This window comes from Lolium rigidum, chromosome 7 (genome assembly GCF_022539505.1).
Source record: "Lolium rigidum isolate FL_2022 chromosome 7, APGP_CSIRO_Lrig_0.1, whole genome shotgun sequence".
NCBI lineage: Eukaryota > Viridiplantae > Streptophyta > Magnoliopsida > Poales > Poaceae > Lolium > Lolium rigidum.
In genome coordinates this window covers 199,163,057-199,186,328 of record NC_061514.1, presented here as the reverse complement: position 1 = coordinate 199,186,328, position 23,272 = coordinate 199,163,057, and positions in this window count along the sequence as shown.

The window sequence follows — 23,272 nt, the reverse complement described above, 5'->3', positions numbered from 1 at the left end:
TGCCTAAGAGTATTCATGAATCTTTGAAACTTTGGGGATTTGTTGAAGGGGGAGAAGGAATAACCCTTATTGATAACTTTGTTATAATTCCTAAAGGAATAGTTGCGGGTGTGCGTACAACCATTCTTGGGAGAACAATATCCATTGATTATCTTGTTATTGAATGTGCAGGAACAGGACAAATCACACTCGGAAGATCCCTGCTGAAACTATTGGGAGCAGTCATAGATATGGGAGAAGGCACCCTAAAATTCACCTCTACACCGGGGGTAGACATATATTCCCTAAATCAAAGAGTAAGAAAAAGAACAAGAAAGGTAAGGGTAAAGCCCAAGGTAATGTTGATACTGCATCTCTTGATAACACTTGATATACACTTTCTGCGCCTAGCTGAAAGGCGTTAAAGAAAAGCGCTTATGGGAGACAACCCATGTTTTTACTACAGTATTTTTGTTTTATATTTGAGTCTTGGAAGTTGTTTACTACTGTAGCAACCTCTCCTTATCTTAGTTTTGTGCATTGTTGTGCCAAGAAAAGTCGTTGATAGTAAGGTTCATACTAGATTTGGATTACTGCGCAATGAATGCATTTCTTTGTCTGTCACGAATTTCGACCTGCCTCTCTGTAGGTAGCTCAGAAAAATATGCCAATTTACGTGCGTGATCCTCAGATATGTACGCAACTTTCATTCAATTTGGGAATTTTCATTTGAGCAAGTCTGGTGCCTCAATAAAATCCATCTTTACGGACTGTTCTGTTTTGACAGATTCTGCCTTTTATTTCGCATTGCCTCTTTTGCTATGGTGGATGAATTTCTTTGTTCCATTAATGTCCAGTAGCTTTATGCAATGTCCGAAGTGTTAAGAATGATTATCTCACCTCTGAACATGTTAATTTTTATTGTGCACTAACCCTCTAATGAGTTGTTTCGAGTTTGGTGTGGAGGAAGTTTTCAAGGATCAAGAGAGGAGGATGATACAATATGATCAAGGAGAGTGAAAGCTCTAAGCTTGGGGATGCCCCGGTGGTTCACCCCTGCATATTTTAAGAATACTCAAGCGTCTAAGCTTGGGGATGCCCAAGGCATCCCCTTCTTCATCGACAACATTATCAGGTTCCTCCCCTGAAACTATATTTTTATTCCATCACATCTTATGTACTTTGCTTGGAGCGTCGGTTTGTTTTTGTTTTTGTTTTTTTTGAATAAAATGGATCCTAGCATTCATTGTGTGGGAGAGAGACACGCTCCGCTGTTGCATATGGACAAATATGTCCTTAGGCTTTACTCATAGTATTGATGGCGAAGGTTGAATCTTCTTCGTTAAATTGTTATATGGTTGGAATCGGGAAATGCTACATGTAGTAATTCTAAAATGTCTTGGATAATTTGATACTTGGCAATTGTTGTGCTCATGTTTAAGCTCTTGCATCATATACTTTGCACCCATTAATGAAGAAACACCTAGAGCTTGCTAAAATTTGGTTTGCATATTTGGTCTCTCTAAAGTTTAGATAATTTCTGGTATTGAGTTTTGAACAACAAGGAAGACGGTGTAGAGTCTTATAATGTTTACAATATATCTTTTATGTGAGTTTTGCTGCACCGGTTCATCCTTGTGTTTGTTTCAAATAACCTTGCTATCCTAAACCTTGTATCGAGAGGGAATACTTCTCATGCATCCAAAATCCTTGAGCCAACCACTATGCCATTTGTGTCCACCATACCTACCTACTACATGGTATTTCTCCGCCATTCCAAAGTAAATTGCTTGAGTGCTACCTTTAAAATTTCCATTCTTTACCTTTGCAATATATAGCTCATGGGACAAATAGCTTAAAAACTATTGTGGTATTGAATATGTACTTATGCACTTTATCTCTTATTAAGTTGCTTGTTGTGCGATAAACATGTTTCCTGGGGACGCCATCAACTACTCTTTGTTGAATATCATGTGAGTTGCTATGCATGTCCGTCTTGTCTGAAGTAAGGGAGATTTACCACTCATTTAATGGTTAGAGCATGCATATTGTTAGAGAAGAACATTGGGCCGCTAACTAAAGCCATGAATCATGGTGGAAGTTTCAGTTTTGGACATATATCCTCAATCTCATATGAGAACATTAATTGTTGCTACATGCTTATGCATTAAAGAGGAGTCCATTATCTGTTGTCTATGTTGTCCTGGTATGGATGTCTAAGTTGAGAATAATCAAAAGCGAGAAATCCAAAATGCGAGCTTTCTCCTTAGACCTTTGTACAGGCGGGATGGAGGTACCCCTTTGTGAGACTTGGTTAAAACATGTGTATTGCGATGATCCCGGTAATCCGAGCTAATTAGGACAAGGTGCGGGCACTATTAGTATACTATGCATGAGGCTTGCAACTTGTAAGATATAATTTACATGATACATATGCTTTATTACTACCGTTGACAAAATTGTTTCTTGTTTTCAAAATAAAAGATCTAGCACAAATATAGCAATCGATGCTTTCCTCTTTGAAGGACCTTTCTTTTACTTTTATGTTGAGTCAGTTCACCTATTTCTCTCCACCTCAAGAAGCAAACACTTGTGTGAACTGTGCATTGATTCCTACATACTTGCATATTGCACTTGTTATATTACTCTATGTTGACAATATCCATGAGATATACATGTTACAAGTTGAAAGCAACCGCTGAAACTTAATCTTTCTTTGTGTTGTTTCAATACCTTTACTTTAATTTATTGCTTTATGAGTTAACTCTTATGCAAGACTTATTGATGCTTGTCTTTAAGTACTATTCATGAAAAGTCTTTGCTTTATGATTCATTTGTTTACTCATGTCATTACCATTGTTTTGTCGCTGCATTCATTACATATGTTTACAATAGTATGATCAAGGTTATGATGGCATGTCACTCCAGAAATTATCTTTGTTATCGTTTACCTGCTCGGGACGAGCAGAACTAAGCTTGGGGATGCTGATACGTCTCCGACGTATCGATAATTTCTTATGTTCCATGCCACATTATTGATGATATCTACATGTTTTATACACATTATATGTCGTATTTATGCATTTTCCGGCACTAACCTATTAACGAGATGCCGAAGAGCCAGTTGCTCTTTTTTCGCTGTTTTTGGTTTCAGAAATCCTATAAAGGAAATATTCTCGGAATTGGACGAAATCAACGCCCGGGGTCCTATTTTTGCACGAAGCTTCCGGAAGACCGAGGGGAAAGGAAGTGGGGCCACGAGGCGCCGCCACAACAGGGCGGCGCGGCCCGGACCCCGGCCGCGCGGCCCCGGCGTGTGGGGCCCTCGTGTGGCCCCCCGCGTTGCCCTTCCGCCTACTTAAAGCCTTCGTCGCGAAACCCCCGCACCGAGAGCCACGATACGGAAAACCTTACCGAGACGCCGCCGCCGCCAATCCCATCTCGGGGGATTCCGGAGATCGCCTCCGGCACCCTACCGGAGAGGGGAATCATCTCCCGGAGGACTCTTCACCGCCATGGTCGCCTCCGGAGTGATGAGTGAGTAGTTTACCCCTGGACTATGGGTCCATAGCAGTAGCTAGATGGTTGTCTTCTCCTCACGTGCTTCTTGGCTCCTCCTGGTTCGATAAACCTTGGTTTCTTTCTGAGGGAAAACTTGCCGCCGTACGCATCACACCTTCCTCTTGGGGTTCCCAACGGACGCGTGCTGTACGCGTATCAGTGTCGATAGAGGAGCCTTCCGGGGGCACTTCCCCGTCCCGGCGGCGTGCCGGAACAGAGACTCCTGTCCCCCAGATCTTGGCTTCGCGATGGCGGCGGCTCTGGAAGGTTTTCTCTGGTTTCGTCGAACGTGGTAGGGTTTTCGCGACGGAGACCTTAAGTAGGCGGAAGGGCAGCCTCGGAGGGGGCCTGGTGGGCCCACACACTAAGGGGGCACGCCCCACCCCTTGGCCGTGCCGCCCTGGCGTGTGGGGCCCCCCTGGCTCCTCTCCGGTACTTCTTCGATGCTCTGGAACCTTCCGGGAAAAAATAGGATGTTGGGCGTTGATTTCGTCCAATTCTGAGAATATTTCCTTACTAGGATTTCTGGAACCAAAAACAGCAGAAAACAACGAATCGGCCCTTCGGCATCTCGTCAATAGGTTAGTTCCGGAAAACGCATAAATATGACATAAAGTATGTATAAAACATGTAGATATCATCAATAATGTGGCGTGGAACATAAGAAATTATCGATACGTCGGAGACGTATCAACATCCCCAAGCTTAGTTTCTGCTCGTCCCGAGCAGGTAAACGATAACAAAGATAATTTCTGGATTGACATGCCATCATAACCTTGATCATACTATTGTAAGCATATGTAATGAATGCAGCGATCAAAACAATGGTAAATGACATGAATAAACAAATGAATCATATAGCAAAGGCTTTTCATGAATAGTACTTTCAAGACAAGCATCAATAAGTCTTGCATAAGAGTTAACTCATAAAGCAATAAATTCATAGTAAAGGCATTGAAGCAACACAATGGAAGATTAAGTTTCAGCGGTTGCTTTCAACTTGTAACATGTATATCTCAATGATAGTTTGTCAATGCAAAGCAATATAACAAGTGCAATATGCAAGTATGTAGGAATCAATGCACAGTTCACACAAGTGTTTGCTTCTTGAGGTGGAGAGAGATAGGTGAACTGACTCAACATAAAATTATTACTACTCCCAACATAAGAATAATCAATTTTATTAGTTGTAGTGGGAGAAAATTCAACAAAGTAGCTATCATTATTATTCTCATCAAGTGTAGGAGGCATAGTATAATCACAACAAAATTTACTCTCCATAGTAGGTGGCACCAAAAGACCACTATCATTATAATCATCATAAATAGGAGGCAAAGTATCATCAAAGAAAATTTTCTCCTCAATGCTTGGGGGACTAAAAAGATCATGCTCATCAAAACCAGCTTCCCCAAGCTTAGAACTTTCTATATCATTAGCAACAATGGTATTCAAAGTGTTCATACTAATATGTTCCATGGGTTTTTTAATTTTCGCATCAAACCATCCATGTCTTAAATCAGGAAATAGAATAAGAAGCTCATTGTTGTCCATTATGCCAAACTAGTGTAAACAAGAAACAAAAAGATGCAATTGCAGGATCTAAAGGAAATAGCTTCGAACACACACACAACGGCAAAAGAAAAGTACTTTACCTGGGACCGAAGTATGAGTGCCTTTTACCTTTCCTCCCTGGCAACGGCGCCGGAAAAGTGCTTGATGTCTACGGGTGCTTCTATTCTTGTAGACAGTGTTGGGCCTCCAAGAGCAGAGGTTTGTAGAACAGCAGCAAGTTTCCCTTAAGTGGATCACCCAAGGTTTATCGATCTCGGGGAGGAAGAGGTCAAAGATATCCCTCTCATGCAACCCTGCAACCACAAAGCAAGAAGTCTCTTGTGTCCCCAACACACCTAATAGGTGCACTAGTTCGGCGAAGAGATAGTGAAATACAAGTGGTGTGAATGAATATGAGCAGTAGTAATGGCGCCAGAAAGTGCTTGCTAGCGTGCAGTTGATGGTAGTAATATTGCAGGAAGTAAAGATGTAGTAAAACAGTAAACAAGCATCGATAGCAGTATTTAGGAACAAGGCCTAGGGATCATACTTTCACTAGTGGACACTCTCAACATTGATCACATAACAGAATAAATAGATAGATGCTAGACTCTACACCCTCTTGTTGAATGATGAACACCACTAATTGTGTAGGATTACACGAACCCTCAATGCCGGAGTTAACAAGCTCCACAATATTCAATGTTCATGTTTAAATAACCTTAGAGTGCATGACGGATCAACATAACCAAACCAAGTACTAACATATCATGCACACTTGTCACCTTCACGCTACGAAAGGAGGCATAGATCACATCAATACCATCATAGCAATAGTTAACTTCATAATCTACAAGAGATCACAATCATAGCCTACGCCAAGTACTACACGATGCACACACTCGTCACCATTACACCGTGCGGGAGGAATAAACTACTTTAATAACATCACTAGAGTAGCAGACGAGATAAATTGTGATACAAAACACATTGCAATCATAAAGGGATATAAATAAGCACTTCACTATGCCATTCATAACAGTGAATAAGTATTCTGTGAAATATAGCCTAAGAGACCCACACGGTGCACACACTGTCACCTTTACACACGTTGGACAAGGACTCTCTGGAGATCACATAAGTAAAATCCACTTGACTAGCATAATGACATCTAGATTACAAGCATCATCATATGAATCTCAATCATGTAAGGAAGCTCATGAGATTATTGTATTGAAGTACATAGGAGAGAGATGAACCACATAGCTACCGGTACAGCCCCGAGCCTCGATGGAGAACTACTCCCTCCTCATGGGAGACAACAGCGTTGATGGAGATGGCGGTGGTGTCGATAGAGGAGCCTTCGGGGCACTTCCCCGTCCCGGCGGCGTGCCGGAACAGAGACTCCTGTCCCCCAGATCTTGGCTTCGCGATGGCGGCGGCTCTGGAAGGTTTTCTCTGGTTTCGTCGAACGTGGTAGGGTTTTCGCGACGGAGACCTTAAGTAGGCGGAAGGGCAGCCTCGGAGGGGGCCTGGTGGGCCCACACACTAAGGGGGCGCGCCCCACCCCTTGGCCGTGGCGCCCTGGCGTGTGGGGCCCCCCTGGCTCCTCTCCGGTACTTCTTCGATGCTCTGGAACCTTCCGGGAAAAATATGATGTTGGGCGTTGATTTCGTCCGATTCCGAGAATATTTCCTTACTAGGATTTCTGGAACCAAAAACATCAGAAAACAACAACTGGCCCTTCGGCATCTCGTCAATAGGTTAGTTCCGGAAAACGCATAAATATGACATAAAGTATGTATAAAACATGTAGATATCATCAATAATGTGGCATGGAACATAAGAAATTATCGATACGTCGGAGACGTATCAGCATCCCCAAGCTTAGTTTCTGCTCGTCCCGAGCAGGTAAACGATAACAAAGATAATTTCTGGAGTGACATGCCATCATAACCTTGATCATACTATTGTAAGCATATGTAATGAATGCAGCGATCAAAATAATGGTAAATGACATGAATAAACAAATGAATCATATAGCAAAGGCTTTTCATGAATAGTACTTTCAAGACAAGCATCAATAAGTCTTGCATAAGAGTTAACTCATAAAGCAATAAATTCATAGTAAAGGCATTGAAGCAACACAATGGAAGATTAAGTTTCAGCGGTTGCTTTCAACTTGTAACATGTATATCTCAATGATACTTTTCAATGCAAAGCAATATAACAAGTGCAATATGACAGTATGTAGGAATCAATGCACAGTTCACACAAGTGTTTGCTTCTTGAGGTGGAGAGAGATAGGTGAACTGACTCAACATAAAAGTAAAAGAAAGGCCCTTCGCAGAGGGAAGCATTGATTGCTATATTTGTGCTAGAGCTTTTGTTTTGAAAACATGAAACAATTTTGTCAACGGTAGTAATAAAGCATATGTATCATGTAAATTATATCTTACAAGTTGCAATCCTCATGCATAGTATACTAATAGTACCCGCACCTTGTCCTAATTAGCTTGGATTACCGGGATTATCGCAATACACATGTTTTGACCAAGTGTCACAAAGGGGTACCTCCATGCTGCCTGTACAAAGGTCTAAGGAGAAAGCTCGCATTTGGATTTCTCGCTTTTGATTATTCTCAACTTAGACATCCATACCGGGACAACATAGACAACAGATAATGGACTCCTCTTTAATGCATAAGCATGTAGCAACAATTAATGTTCTCATATGAGATTGAGGATATATGTCCAAAACTGAAACTTCCACCATGATTCATGGCTTTAGTTAGCGGCCCAATGTTCTTCTCTAACAATATGCATGCTCTAACCATTAAATGAATGGTAAATCTCCCTTACTTCAGACAAGACGGACATGCATAGCAACTCACATGATATTCAACAAAGAGTAGTTGATGGCGTCCCCAGGAAACATGTTTATCGCACAACAAGCAACTTAATAAGAGATAAAGTGCATAAGTACATATTCAATACCACAATAGTTTTTAGGCTATTTGTCCCATGAGCTATATATTGCAAAGGTAAAGAATGAAAATTTTAAAGGTAGCACTCAAGCAATTTACTTTGGAATGGCGGAGAAATACCATGTAGTAGGTAGGTATGGTGGACACAAATGGCATAGTGGTTGGCTCAAGGATTTTGGATGCATGAGAAGTATTCCCTCTCGATACAAGGTTTAGGCTAGCAAGGTTATTTGAAACAAACACAAGGATGAACCGGTGCAGCAAAACTCACATAAAAGACATATTGTAAACATTATAAGACTCTACACCGTCTTCCTTGTTGTTCAAAACTCAATACTAGAAATTATCTAGACTTTAGAGAGATCAAATATGCAAACCAAATTTTAGCAAGCTCTAGGTGTTTCTTCATTAATGGGTGCAAAGTATATGATGCAAGAGCTTAAACATGAGCAAAACAATTGCCAAGTATCAAATTATTCAAGACATTTTATCAATTACCACATGTAGCATTTCCCGTTTCTAACCATATAACAATTAACGAAGCAGTTTCAACCTTCGCCATGAAAATTAAAAACTAAGAACATATATGTTCATATGAACCAGCGGAGCGTGTCTCTCTCCCACACAAGAATTTATTCAAACAAAAACAAAAAACAAAAACAAACAGACGCTCCAAGTAAAGTACATATGATGTGACCGAATAAAAATATAGTTTCAAGAGAAGAAACCTGATAATTTGTCGATGAAGAAGGGGATGCCTTGGGCATCCCCAAGCTTAGATGCTTGAGTCTTCTTGAAATATGCAGGGATGAACCACCGGGGCATCCCCAAGCTTAGACTTTTCACTCTTCTTGATCGTAGTATATCATCCTCCTCTCTTGACCCTTGAAAACTTCCTTCACACCAAACTCGAAACAAACTCATTACAGGGTTAGTGCATAATCAAAAATTCACATGTTCAGAGGTGACACAATCATTCTTAACACTTCTGGACATTGGCCAAAGCTACTGGAAATTAATGGAACAAAGAAATCCATCAAACACAGCAAAAGAGGCAATGCGAAATAAAAAGCAGAATCTGTCAAAACAGAACAGTCCGTAAAGACGAATTTTATTGAGGCACCAGACTTGCTCAGATGAAAATGCCCAAATTGAATGAAAGTTGCGTACATATCTGAGGATCACTCACGTAAATTGGCATAATTTTCTGGGTTGCCTACAGAGAATTAGGCCCAGATTCGTGACAGAAAGAAATCTGTTTCTATGCAGTAATCCAAATCTAGTATGAACCTTACTATCAAAGACTTTACTTGGCACAACAATGCGATAAAAATAAGATAAGGAGAGGTTGCTACAGTAGTAACAACTTCCAAGACTCAAATATAAAACAGAGTTACTGTAGCAAAATAAACACATGGGTTATCTCCCAAGAAGTTCTTTCTTTATAGCCATTAAGATGGGCTCAGCAGTTTTAATGATGCACTCGCAAGAGATAGTATTTGAAGCAAAAGAGAGCATCAAGAGGCAAATTCAAAACACATTTAAGCCTAACATGCTTTCTATGAAAAGGAATCTTGTAAATAAACAAGTTCATGAGGAGCAAAGTAACAAGTATAGGAAGATAGAACAAGTGTAGCTTCAAAAATTTCAGCACATAGAGAGGCATTTTAGTAACATGAAAATTTCTACAACCATATTTTCCTCTCTCATAATAACTTTCAGTAGCATCATGAGCAAACTCAACAATATAACTATCACATAAAGCATTCTTATCATGAGTCTCATGCATAAAATTATTACTACTCCCAACATAAGCATAATCAATTTTATTAGTTGTAGTGGGAGCAAATTCAACAAAGTAGCTATCATTATTATTCTCATCAAGTGTAGGAGGCATAGTATAATCACAACAAAATTTACTCCTGTCCCCCAGATCTTGGCTTCGCGATGGCGGCGGCTCTGGAAGGTTTTCTCTGGTTTCGTCGAACGTGGTAGGGTTTTCGCGACGAAGACCTTAAGTAGGCGGAAGGGCAGCCTCGGAGGGGGCCTGGTGGGCCCACACACTAAGGGGGCGCCCCACCCCTTGGCCGCGCCGCCCTGGCGTGTGGGGCCCCCTGGCTCCTCTCCGGTACTTCTTCGATGCTCTGGAACCTTCCGGGAAAAATAAGATGTTGGGCGTTGATTTCGTCCGATTCCGAGAATATTTCCTTACTAGGATTTCTGGAACCAAAAACAGCAGAAAACAGCAACTGGCCCTTCGGCATCTCGTCAATAGGTTAGTTCCGGAAAACGCATAAATATGACATAAAGTATGTATAAAACATGTAGATATCATCAATAATGTGGCATGGAACATAAGAAATTATCGATACGTCGGAGACGTATCACGGTGCGACGCTTGCGTTCCGACCACAGGATGCGGAGCACGAATCTCCTCCCCGCGGCCTATAAATATCCACCGTCAACCCTAATCTTCCCATTCACCCCCTCTTCCACCTCTCTGCGAAGCGTCGCCCGCGAGCTCCTCCTCCGCCGTGCCGGAGTCTGTCGGAAAACTCGCCGGAGTTTCGCCGGAGTTTCGCCGGAGCGGAGTTCTTAACTTCGGCGAGCCACCGCGCGAAACCCTTGTCGCCGGCGACTCCGACCACCGCGGAATCCATTACGGTGAGTTCTCGAGCTTCAGTCTTTCGCCGTAGTTGGAAGGGATGATCCTTAGGAAGACAATGTGGATCCGACTAAGTTACGTTTTCCGCCACTGCTTTTTCCTCAAATGTCTTCTGCGACTCCGCCTCCAACCTCCGAGCCCATCATGGCAACCCCCATCTCCTCTGCCCCTCCTCCCTTCGTTCCAGTCCAACTGGATCCCACCAGGGATTCCGGGAAGGACGCCGAAGGAAGTTCTGCGAACCCGGAGAAGACCTCCGAGGCGGAACATGCGGAACAGAAAGCGGAAGAAATTGCCGCCAAGAAGTCCAAGGCTCGTCAACGAGACTCCGAAGCTAAGGGGAAATGGTGGCCGTGCACCACCACGGAAATGGAGCTGCAGAATCTTGAGGCAGAAGGCTTCCTGCGCCCCGGAAGCTGGCGAACAGTTTCGGGTTCCCTAGCTCCAGCCCCTCAGGATGGTCAGATGGTGGTGACGAAGGCGCTAGTGGAGCGAGGCTTCTCCTTTCCGCCATCAGATTTCTTCTCGGAAATCATGAAGGAATACGGACTTTAGCCCCACAACATATCGCCAAACAGCGTCCTAGCGATCAGCAACCACGTCACTCTCTGCGAGGGCCATCTCCGAGTAACTCCCGAACTCTCCTTATTCCAATACTATTTCTCCGTCAAGAAGGAGAAGATCCGCCAGACCTCCGAGCTGGCGACTTGCGGGTCAATCACCTTCATGCTCCGCCCCGGCCGCGTCTACCCCCATACCGACCGCCACGAATCCGTGCGGTACTGGTCCGGAGGCTTCTTCTACCTGAAGGACATCTCCGACCCGGCGAGCGAAAGAAAACTGCCGCCATTCAAGAACAGCCCCGCAAGCGAAACTCCGGCATGGACGCAGTGTCCCCACCTCTCCGAGTCGCCCCAGCTGACCCGCGCTGTTAGGCGGATCTGCAAGCTCACGGAGGAGGGCCTTACGGGGAAGGATCTCACCATGTCATGGTTCACCAAGCGGATCCAGCCACTTCAGCACCGAGACCGCTTGATGTTCCATTATACGGGGCGCGAGGATCCGATGCGTGCCTCGAAGGACAATCTGTCCGCCGACGCCATCGACAAGAGGATCCGGCTCCTCATCAAAATTCCGCGTGAACTACATGTTCACTTGTGTAACAAGGACATCCACACCGGCGGCTCCGGGACCGCGGTATGCTATCTCGACTTGAACATTGCATTCCTTTGTACTTACAATTTTGTCTAAGTGCTGGCTCTGTAACTTAGCTCGAGGCCCTCGAGGAAGGTGAACTCGGAACTCTCCTCCGAGTCCCATCCACGGGCAACACGGATCCGGAAGCCGCGTCGGAGACGGAAGCTCCCGAGGTTCCGCGCCCCTCCAAGAGGAAAAGAGCTGCTCCCTCCAGCCCTGCAGCCAAACGCGCCCGCAAAGTGCCTAGCACTGCGGCTACCCGGAAGGCGGAGGCGGAGAAAAAGCGCCTCAAGCTCATCGACACCAGCAACACAGCCCAACCCGACATTCATCAGTTCTTTAAACCTTCCGGGTAAATGCTCGATTTCCGGATTCCAAAATCTTCTGTTATCATGAGCAAGTATTTACTTAACTATTATGCTTTTTTTCTTTTACAGAAGTTCCGGAAGCCAGCCCCCCAAGGCCCCGAGAGCCCTCAAGAAGAAGGTCAAGCCATCTCCGACTTCCATCCCTGTTACGCCAGAGGTCGAGGTTCCGCCCAAAGCCTCCTCTGCCACCAAACCGGATCCCAAGGACGTCATCAACATTGATGACCTTCCTGAAGACCCAACTGGCCATGGTGGTTCCGGGAAGGGCGCATCCTCGTCTACGCCTCCGCCTGAGCGACCAACTGCCACCTCCGCCGAACCTACACCTGAGCAGTACGAGCAAAAAGTGCAACTGATTCATGCTACCAGCACGCTCCAAGCTGACTCTCAACCTACTCCATCTCTGCAAAAGCTCACCCTTGCCCAACGCCACGCGAAAGTTTCCGACATGATGGAAAAGGTGTGGGGGCCTGCAGACACGGAAATGAAGGGGCTCTCTGACCTTGAGAGTGATCTCAAGGTCTTCTTTGCTAAGCATAAGGAGGTGCGCCAGGTAACACTAGCCCCCAAGCATTGGGTTAGACATTTTTTCCGTGTAACATGTGTTAGCCGATGCTTTCTTCAATATGTACCTTAGGCGGAAATTTAAAATTTTACTCCTCCAAGACTTTGAACTCCTCGTCAGCCCCCAGAATTTTCAATTTCCGACTAACTCTTGTCTGCTTCTCAGAACACGCGGAAGCTGCACGAAGATCTGCGCACCCACGTGCTGGAGCAAAAAACAGAGATTGAGGGGCTGCGCCAGAATGCGGAAAATAGCCAGAATGCTATTAAGCGCTTGGAGACCCGCCTTCAGGGTACGAACTCCGAGTTGGATATGTACCTTGCTATAATTTTTCATGACGCATGACATGTTGTGACTTTTCCGCCTACAGAAGAGACTGCCAAGCACTCCACCTTCGATGAGCTGTCCGCCAAAGTCAAAGTGCTTGAGGCGGAGAACGAATCCCTCAAGAACTTTATCAAGGAGTCCTCCGAGAAGGAAAATTTGGCGAGGAAGGAGCTCTCCGAGAAGCACGCCCATGATCTGGCGGAACTTGCTGAGAAACTAAAGAAGAGCCATAATAGGGTAGCCTCCTTAGTGGCAAAAAATAAAGTTCATGAAGCAGAGGCGGAGGCTATCGACAAGATGATCTTCCGTAAGCATTCCTTGTGCTGCAGTTCCGACTTTATCATATGTTGCTTGTGTCCGCGAAGGAACTGATCCCTTTGTTCGCAGCAAGTCTTGGGTTTGAATGGTCCAAGGACTCAACCCTCAAGAGGACGGAAGCATATGATGAAGCGCGGAGTTCCATCGACGAGCTCTTCGAAGCGTGTCGCGGAATCGCCAAATCCCTGTCTTTGAAGAGAGCCAAGACCACAGTGATTGACACTATGTCCAGGCTGATGAAGCAGGTGCCAGAGCTTGTCAAGGATTGGCAAGAATCTTCTGCTCGCGGAGTCGCCTCTCTTGTCTTGGCCACCTGTAAGGCGCACTTCCCCACCATGAAGTTCGCGGTTGTTGCGTGTGATAATCCTAAGGGTACCAACATGCGCGCCATCCTCGCGGAAACCAAAGGGTTTGATCGCATCTTTGTTGGGCGAGTTAATCACTCGTTCTGGTATAACAAGTATGATCTCCCCAAGGGCTTCTCGGATGCGGAAGATGAGGAGGAAGACGCTGACGAGGTCGACGTAGAGGGTTCCGGATCAAGCGCTGACCAATCCGAAGACTTCTCCGATGGCGACTCCGGCAAGGACTCCGACGACGGCTCCGCCTATGTGGAATCTGAGGAAGAGCATTCCTCCGCGTAGAACTCCTGCGAAACAATGAAACAGTGTTGCATCATTTTGGCCCCGGAGTGGGTTTGTAATATAACTTATATTCTTAAGTAGCTAGGGACGAAACAGCTATGCATGTGCGGAAACAACTTATCCTGCAATCCTTTAAATTATCTGCATGTTTCGTTTTATTGGAAAGCAAGTGCTGATTTCTATGTTTTCCGGCTTACTCGCTTGACCTTCCACGAGCCGGAAGACCTTTAGCCGGAAACGCTCGCCTGCGGCGACGAAGCCTAATGGCAATCCGTCAATAACCGCGGAAACAAGCCCCCAGCCAAGGTGCCGGAAGTCGCTACTAGGAATCCACGAATTCGCAACGAGAAAACATTTCCACCGAGAAAACTTAAGCTTACGTCCTAAGGGACGATTTTTGAAAATCACAACTTTCATACACGCCTAGGCGGAAATATCCAGCTCTGCGGTTTTAGTCGGAAAACATACATGATCTAAAAATGAACAAGTAAAGGAGGTAAATGACACATAGAGTGAACCAAAAGCTTTATTTCATTGATCATGTATAATATTGTTACAAAGTATGTAATTCTATGCTAAGTGTGGAAAGGACGTAGCTGTGCAATGTTCCAAGGACGTTCTGTTTCATCGTAAATGTCATCCGGATCCTCCCGTTTACGTTTCCGGTGCCAATTGGCAGGTCTGTCCTTTAGCTCACGGAAATCGACGAGGTAGTATGATCCGTTGTGGAGCACTTTGCTAACGATGAAGGGTCCTTCCCATGGAGATTGCAACTTATGATCTTTCACCTGGCGAAGGCGGAGGACCAAGTCTCCGGCCATGAACGAGCGATTCCGGACTCGACGACTATGGTAGCATCGGAGCTTCTGCTGGTAAATGGTGGAACGTTGGTCTGCTAAATTCTGAGCTTCTTCGATCAGGTCCGCAGATAGCTGTCTGGCCTCGTCAGCAGTTTCTTCATTATAGGCGGAGACTCGCGGTGAATCGTGGATGATGTCGGAGGGGAGCACAACTTCGGATCCGTATACCAGGAAGAACGGAGTGAATCCTGTTGACCTGTTAGGGGTAGTTCGTAAACTCCACAGGACGGAGTCCAGCTCCTCAGCCCAGGCTCCGGCTGCGCGACGCAGCGGTTCTTCAAGGCGTGGTTTGATTCCGGATAAAAGGAGTCTGTTAGCTCTTTCGACCTGACCATTGGACTGTGGATGAGCCACGGATGCCAGGTCTAGCCGGATCCCAACATCGTGACAATAATCCTTCAACTCTCCTTGCGCGAAGTTCGTGCCATTGTCTGTGATTATGCTATGCGGGATGCCGAATCTCGTTACGAGGTTGCAGACGAATTTGAGTGCTGTAGCACCATCGGCTTTTCTCACTGGCTTTGCCTCGATCCATTTACTGAATTTATCAATAGCGACCAGGAGGTACTCAAAAACCGCCAGGAGATGATTTCTTTAACTTACCAACCATATCAAGCCCCCAGACCGCAAACGGCCAGGTGATAGGGATGGTCTTCAGCTCTTGGGCTGGAGCGTTTGGTTGAGTAGCGTAGTACTGACAACCTCGGTAAGTTTTTACCAACTTATCAGCATCTTCTTTAGCTGTGAGCCAGTAAAATCCAAGCTGAAAGGCTTTTGCAACGAGTGATCTGGGAGCGGCGTGATGCCCGCAATCCCCAGCATGGATCTCTCTGAGTATCTCAATACCATCTTGATTAGAGACGCATTTGAGAAATACCCCTGTTGCACTTCGTTTATAGAGCTGTCCATCAACTATTGTGTAGGATCTTGCTCGTCTGATGATCTGTCGTGCGAGGACCTCGTCCTTTGGCAACTTCTGATCGATGAGGTAGTCCATGAAAGGCTGCGTCCAGGCCGGAATGATAGCCATCACTTCTCTAGCCGGAGATACTGCCACATCTGGGTTTTCCGGGTTAGCGCCCTTCACCGAGGGTATCCGTAGGTGCTCCAGGAAAATGCCAGGCGGAATTGGTTTTCTGCCGGATCCGAGCTTGGATAGCATATCTGCCGCTGCGTTGTCGTCTCGCCTGACGTACTTGACTTCGTATCCGAGGAAGCACTTGGCGATCTCGTCAACTTCATCTCTGTAAGCCGCCATGACGGAGTTTCTGACGTTCCAGGTTCCGGCTACTTGCTGTGCCACCAGGTCGGAATCGCCGCAGCAAATAATGTGCTTGATCCCTATCTCCTTAGCGATGCGCAGTCCGTGTAGTAGAGCCTCGTATTCCGCCATGTTGTTTGTAGCTTTGAAGTGGATCTGCAGAACGTACTGTAGTTCTTCTCCGGTAGGGGATTTCAGGGTGACTCCAGCTCCTGAGCCTTGATGCTGCTTGGATCCATCGAAGTGCATAACCCATGTCTCTAGTTCCGGCTCCAGATTTATATCTGGAGCTTCTGTCCAATGTGCAACAAAATCTACCAAGATTTGGGATTTGACCGCGGTCCTGGCTTTGTAGTTGATGTCGAAGGCGGATAATTCAATGCCCCATTTTGCTGTGCGTCCTGTTGCGTCAGCGTTATTGAGAATCGTTGACAGTGGGGCTTTGCTCACGACTGTTACTGGATGCTCCTGGAAGTAGTGTCTCAGCTTCCTGCTACCCAGGAATACTCCATAGGCTAGCTTCTGAAAGTGAGGGTACCTTTGTTTGGATTCCGTCAGCACTTCGCTGATGTAATACACTGGTCTTTGGACTCCATACTCGTGTCCTTCTTCCTGTCGCTCCACCACGATGACGAGGCTGATGACTCTGTTGGTAGCCGCCAGGTAAAGGAGCATAGGCTCAGACTCTCCTGGTGCTGCTAGGATGGGTGGGGAGGTGAGTATTTCCTTCAACCCTTGAAGCGCTGGATCTGCTGCCTCGTCCCAAACAAATTTGTCTGTCTTATTCAATAGCTTGTACAGGGGTAGTGCCTTCTTGCCAAGACGGCTGACAAACCTACTGATTGCCGCAACACAACCAGTTAGTCGCTGCACATCTTTAAGACAAGTTGGCCTTTTAATGCACAAGATTGCCTTGATTTTCTCCGGGTTAACTTCAATGCCCCGAAGCCAAGGAGTTTTCCGGCTGGGACGCCAAAGACGCACTTCAGCGGATTTAACATCATCTTGTACCGTCGGAGATTCTCAAAGGTTTCTGTAAGGTCGCTGATCAAGTCGGATCCTTTCCGGGTCATGACCGCGATATCGTCGACGTAGGCGTGTACGTTCCGGCCGATTTGGTCCTTCAAGCACCGCTGCATCGTACGTTGGTAGGTGGCACCTGCATTTTTCAAGCCAAAGGGCATAGTAACATAGCAGTAAGTGCCAAATGGGGTGATGAACGAGGTCGCCTTTTGGTCGGACTTCTTCATCCGGATCTGATGATACCCGGAATATGCGTCAAGAAAACACGAAGTTCCGCCCCTGCCGTCGAATCGATGACTTGGTCAATGCGCGGCAGGGGAAACGGATCCTTCGGACAATGCTTGTTCAAGCCGGAGTAATCGATGCACATTCTTAGTATTTCAGAATTCTTTTTGGGTACAAGGACGTGATTTGCGACCCAATCAGTGTGGATTACTTCTATTACAAAACCTACCTCTAGTAACTTTGGTAATTCCATTCCTATGGCGCGGTGCTTCTTATCTCCAAAGCGTCGCATAGTTTGCTTCACCGGTTTAGCCCCCGGGTTTATGTTGAGGTAGTGCTCGGCGAGTTCCCTTGGTACTCCGGACATGTCAGAAGGTTGCCATGCGAAGATATCCATGTTAGCGCGGAGGAACTCGACGAGCGCGTCTTCCTATTTGGGGTCCATGTTGGCTCCGACTGAGACCTGCTTGGTAGCGTCATCTTCCTTGAAGCTGACTTTCTTGGTCTCTATCGCGGCCTTAAAGGATTTTTTCTGTTTGGAGATCTGCTTCTTGGTGGTCTGCATCTCAGTCGGATCCACCGCGGCTCTGTAGCCTTTCAGCTCCTCTCCAGATATCACAGACTCTGCGAAGGCGGCTTCGCCCAACTCGCATTCATGAGCCTTCTTGTAGTCTCCGGATACGGTAATCATACCATTTTGACCCGGAATCTTGAGCTTGTTGTAGATGTAGCATGCTCTTGCGTGGAACTTGTGGTAGGTGGGCCTGCCGAAGATGACGTGGTAGGAGCTCTTGAAGGGCACGACCTCAAACGTGATCATCTCTTCGCGAAAATTATTGATGTCGCCGAAGGCCACGGGAAGTCTGATGCCGCCAAGAGAGTTCGCCTTTTTACCCGGAAACACACCATGAAATTCAGTGGTGCTATGCTTAAGCTGCTCCTTGGTAAGGTTCATCCGCTCCAGAGTCTCCAGGTACATGATGTTCAAGCTGGCTCCGCCATCCATGAGGCACTTGGAGAAGTCATACCCGTCGATGCGGGGACTTACAACCGTAGCATTCTTTTGGCACAATGGTAGGGTGATCCTGCCTATCAAATGTGCACGGGACTTCCGACCACCTGACATACTGTGGCACAGCCGGAACTGTGGCGTTCAGGATCCGGAAAGCTGACTTGGTGGCGCGGATCGTTGGGGTTCCGAGGAAGGTGTGGTACGCGCCCACACTCTTTTTCTCGAAGGGGTTGGATTTACTCGCGGACCCGACTTTGGGATCCGGCGAGTTATCATCCTCGTCCATCGCCTCGGAACTGTCCTCCTCCTTGTCCTTGTTCTTGCCCTTGCCTCCTTTGCCGCGTGGGCGGTGCTTCCGGGCTCGCTTGTATCCTGCTTCCGGGTCGTTTTTCAGATCGTTGACCCACTTGCAGCTGCGGTTAGTGTGAGTGGACTTCCCCGTAGCCGGATCCGGATGGGCCGGCAGGGCATGTCTCTGTACTCCTCGTAGGTTTGGGGGGCGCGAGCTCCGGCTGCGGTGACCTCGTCACTTCGCTGCTGGCCCCTGCCGGCTCCGCCTCCGCGACCGCGGCCTCTTCCGCCTCCTTGACCTCCGCGCTGAAAAGCCATGGCGACCATCTCGGATCCGCCACTCTTCTGGTCATCAGGTGGGTTTTTCCGCTTATTGCCGCTGGTGTTGCCGTTGTCACGGTTCTTCTTTTGCTGATGCAGGGGAATTGCTGTAGCTGCTAGATCTCCGCCTGCGTCGTCATCGGCGGCAGTATGATCGCTGGCGATGGTGATCATGTCATCCAACGTCGGCTTGTTTGCATTGACCAAGCAGAGTTAGCTTGTGTCGCAGCAGTCCTCCTCGCTGCAAGCCACCAATGAAGGCGTGCATTGCTATGCGGTTGTCGACGTTCTCGCACTCGTTTCTGCATGCCAACCATCGGGTGAGGAAGTTCCTTGATGTTTCTCCCTTCTTCTGGATACATGCCTGTAAGTCGCTTGTTGTGGCAGGTCTTTTGTAGGTGCCCTCGAAGTGCTTTTCGAAGGCGGTCTTCGGGTCGAACCAACAGAAATATAGAATTCTTCTCGAGGTCGCCGAGCCGGATCCGGGATGGACCTACAAGGTACAACTGAAGCATGCGGCAGGCGATATTAGGGGTTCCTCCGGCAAAGGTTACTGCATTATAGTAATCCCCGATCCAGGTATCCGGCCTTTCGGTGCCATCATAGGTCTTCAGGTTTCCGGGTAGCTTGAGGTACATCCTTGGCGTTGGTTCCTCTCGAATCATCCTGCCGAAGCACTTTGGTCCTATGTAATCAGTTCTGTATTCGTTGAGACGTTCCCGCGCATCACGCGAGCCGTGGCGGGGGGATTTTGAACGAGAGCGAGATCTCCGGCCACCGCCTCCGCCTCCTCCTCCGCCTCCACCGCTGGGTGGTGGTGAAGGAGACCTGCGAGGGGGCTGTGGTGACCCGGCATACCACTGCATGGTGTAGTATGCAAGTCTGATATAACACCAATGAAACACCGTTCCACTAGTATTATATCGCTCAGAGTGGTACAACAGAAACATATGCGGGTCCAAGGCATGTCTATAGAATTACAACATTGACTCGATTACATAAGATCATCACGACCTCCTGCTTTACAATGAGGTAAAACTGCAAATAACTCTGGAAGAACGACTCGTAGACTAGTCATAACACGAACTCTATTTGTAGAGTATTTAACTAGCTACCGAGGCTATGAATAGATTCTAGCTAAATAGGAGCTAGGTTTAGGAAGCTAGTTCCCTTCTATCGCTTAACCTAGGTTTTCTCCATGGTGGATGTGGTATATGACTCTTCCGGCGGGTTTCCGTCCTTTGAAGTAGTTGTTGACTCCTCGGTCTTCGAGTTGTACTCGGAGATCCTCCTTCATGGCCTCCATATCTAAGCGGGGATTTAAGAGTGGGATGAGTACGAGCGTACTCAACAAGTTCATTATAGGAAAGAGGTGTTTAATGCACTAGCTACGGCATTAGACCAGAAAGTCTAATACCAATGCAGGTTTTCATAACCATTTCTTCAAGAGGTTGCTTTTATTCAGAAGAACTATGTCCGTCAGCCTTCACCGGTTTACTAGAACTTCATGGAGCTCCTTTCCGGCAGCGTTCGCAGTCTCCATATCCCGGAACAGGGAGTGACAGTCACGGTTCTTTACACTCGCAGAGGTGTGTTGCTTTACCCATAAGAGATCTTAACCTTGGTGCCAACCGAGCGCGCAACCCGTCCACACTTCCTATGGTGTGAGGCCCGGTATAAGGTCTAGCCAATCATGTTCCTCCGCTACCTCGAACACCCACCCTTTGTTGCATACCCCGACCCTGGGTCCTCGTCGGTCCTCTTATACCACTTAAGGATGGACCCCGACCACGACAACGGCTTGGGACTCGTTAACCAAACTCCTTCGCCGGTAGCCGCAACCCATCATAGACCGCAATACCGTGGGGACTTTAGGCTTCCCCAGCCCACCGCTTGTACTTCGAGCGACAAGTGTCTACGGACTATGCCGTGGGGACTTAAGGCTTCCCCAGCCCCACCGCTTGCCCCCGACGGATACAAGTGTCTACTGTAAAGCGCATCCGTTGATGAACGAGAAGTGGAAACACTTTTGACTACTCCGTCCCACTCCGGATCTTATGGTTAACACGGATATTACTGGCACAAGAATCATCGGCGACATTTGTTGTTTAATCCTAGATGGATATAAGCCCGTGCAATGGAACCTCCACCATATCAACACAATCCATGGTTCCATTGCCCACCACATAGTCATATTCATAGTTATGAAAGTAGTGGTTTTGATTTTTGTGCAATAGTGATAACCATAATACTTTGCAAGTAATTTGATAAAAATACTCAAATGACATGAGCAAGTGATGAACTTTCCTTTCTTGGCTGCAAGATTATGCAGACAAGGTCTTCGATACGCAGTAACTCCAAATTCTGAAATAGCATCATCGTCCGGTAAGGACGATGTTTAAAAGATTGCCAAGGATGCAATAATGCATAAGTATGAGATGCAATCGTTCTAAACGTGTCCTAACCCTGATGATTTAGAATTAGTGAGTAGTAATGATTTGTTCAGGGTGTGTTGTACTTTTTAGAGGGATTCACAAACAAGGTTCTTATTCAGGTTTGTGTTGCTTTAGAATCATAAGAAAGTGGTATAATTCAAAGAAACAGTCATACACACCAAAGATTAGTAGTAGTATAGTAAGTAAAGAGCAGTTGTCAGTTTTAATACTATATGGCATGGTTAATGATTACTTATTATATTCTTCAAAAGAATAACTTTTGAAGAACATGTTCTTTAATAAAGAACAAGTATAACAATTGGGTTTGTGGTCCGCTATAATTTATTCTGGTTCCAGGTAGTTTCTGGGTAAGTATAAGATGGATCACAACATAGTTGGATTCATCAATACCTAGGGCTGGTAAGGCTGAGTTAAGCTTGGGCATCTTAAGCAATTATTTATACATGGTTGTTATCAAGGTTGATTCATCTGGCTGGTGATTGCTAGCTAGAGTTTATAGGTTCTTATAAGCAGGGTTGAAGATGATTCCTTATTTTCTTCAAAAGAATAACTTTTGAAGAACATACTTCTTAAATAATAGGGAGTATTACAATTAAGGTTGAGGTTGTCTTGTATTAGCCATTGGATCTCTGAATAGAGAATGGTTGGTTCCTAAATAGGATGGTTCATAAGTATCTCACACTAGTAGGGTTTAGTGTGTATGGGATATGATGTCAATATTAGCATGGTTGCTAATGAAATTCATCACAATGGTGTGATGCTATATAGGTATGAGTAAGGTTGATACTTTTGATGATATGAATTTAGGGTTTAGACTTAGGTGTTCCTATTTGATCATCTTGGTTTGAGGGGATGAACATATGGAATGCTAAAGTCTTAATGATAGGCTCCTATATTTTATGTGGACCTGGATATGCACTTAGTGGCTCATTATGGATCTAGGTATGAATACAATGTCTCTTGATCACATGTCTTAACCTAGGGTTTAGGTTTAGAAGCAAATTAGGTTTCAAATGAATTATTGGACCTAGGGTTTCTAATTGGATTAGGGTTTTAAGATTAAACATGAAATGATGAATTCCTGTTTTTCTACCATATGGAACTAGGTTTTTCTAGTTACCCAATAATTCTTGGATTAATAACTTCAATAAGTAAATTGAAGTTATTAATAAATTTGAAATGAAAATAATGTTGGAGTTGGTATCTCACTATTTTTAATTAATTAATAATTAAGGTAATTGTTATTTTAGGGTTGAAATCCTTCTAATAAGGATTTACCAATTAACAAATAAAGAAATTTAATTTTAATGTTTTCTTTATTTATTTACTGGTTTTTTATTTAATTTAGAAAGTTTTCCTAATTATTGAATTTTAATTGAATTTGGAATTAATGAAAAAGGCTTAATTAATAAGTATTAAATAATTGAATTTTTATTAAAAATAAAAATTTCATTTTATATTTTTATTGGATAGAGTTTATTTTTATGATCATTTTGATATCACATTTGATATTTTTCGGAATTGAAATGAATTTGATTTATTTCTGTAATGTTGCAGGAATTTATGAAATTTGAATTAAAGCAGAAAACTACTAAGACTACCCAGGAAGAGTTACACACGGCCACTGACCAGTGGGTCCAGAGCCATGTCAGCTGCCACCGT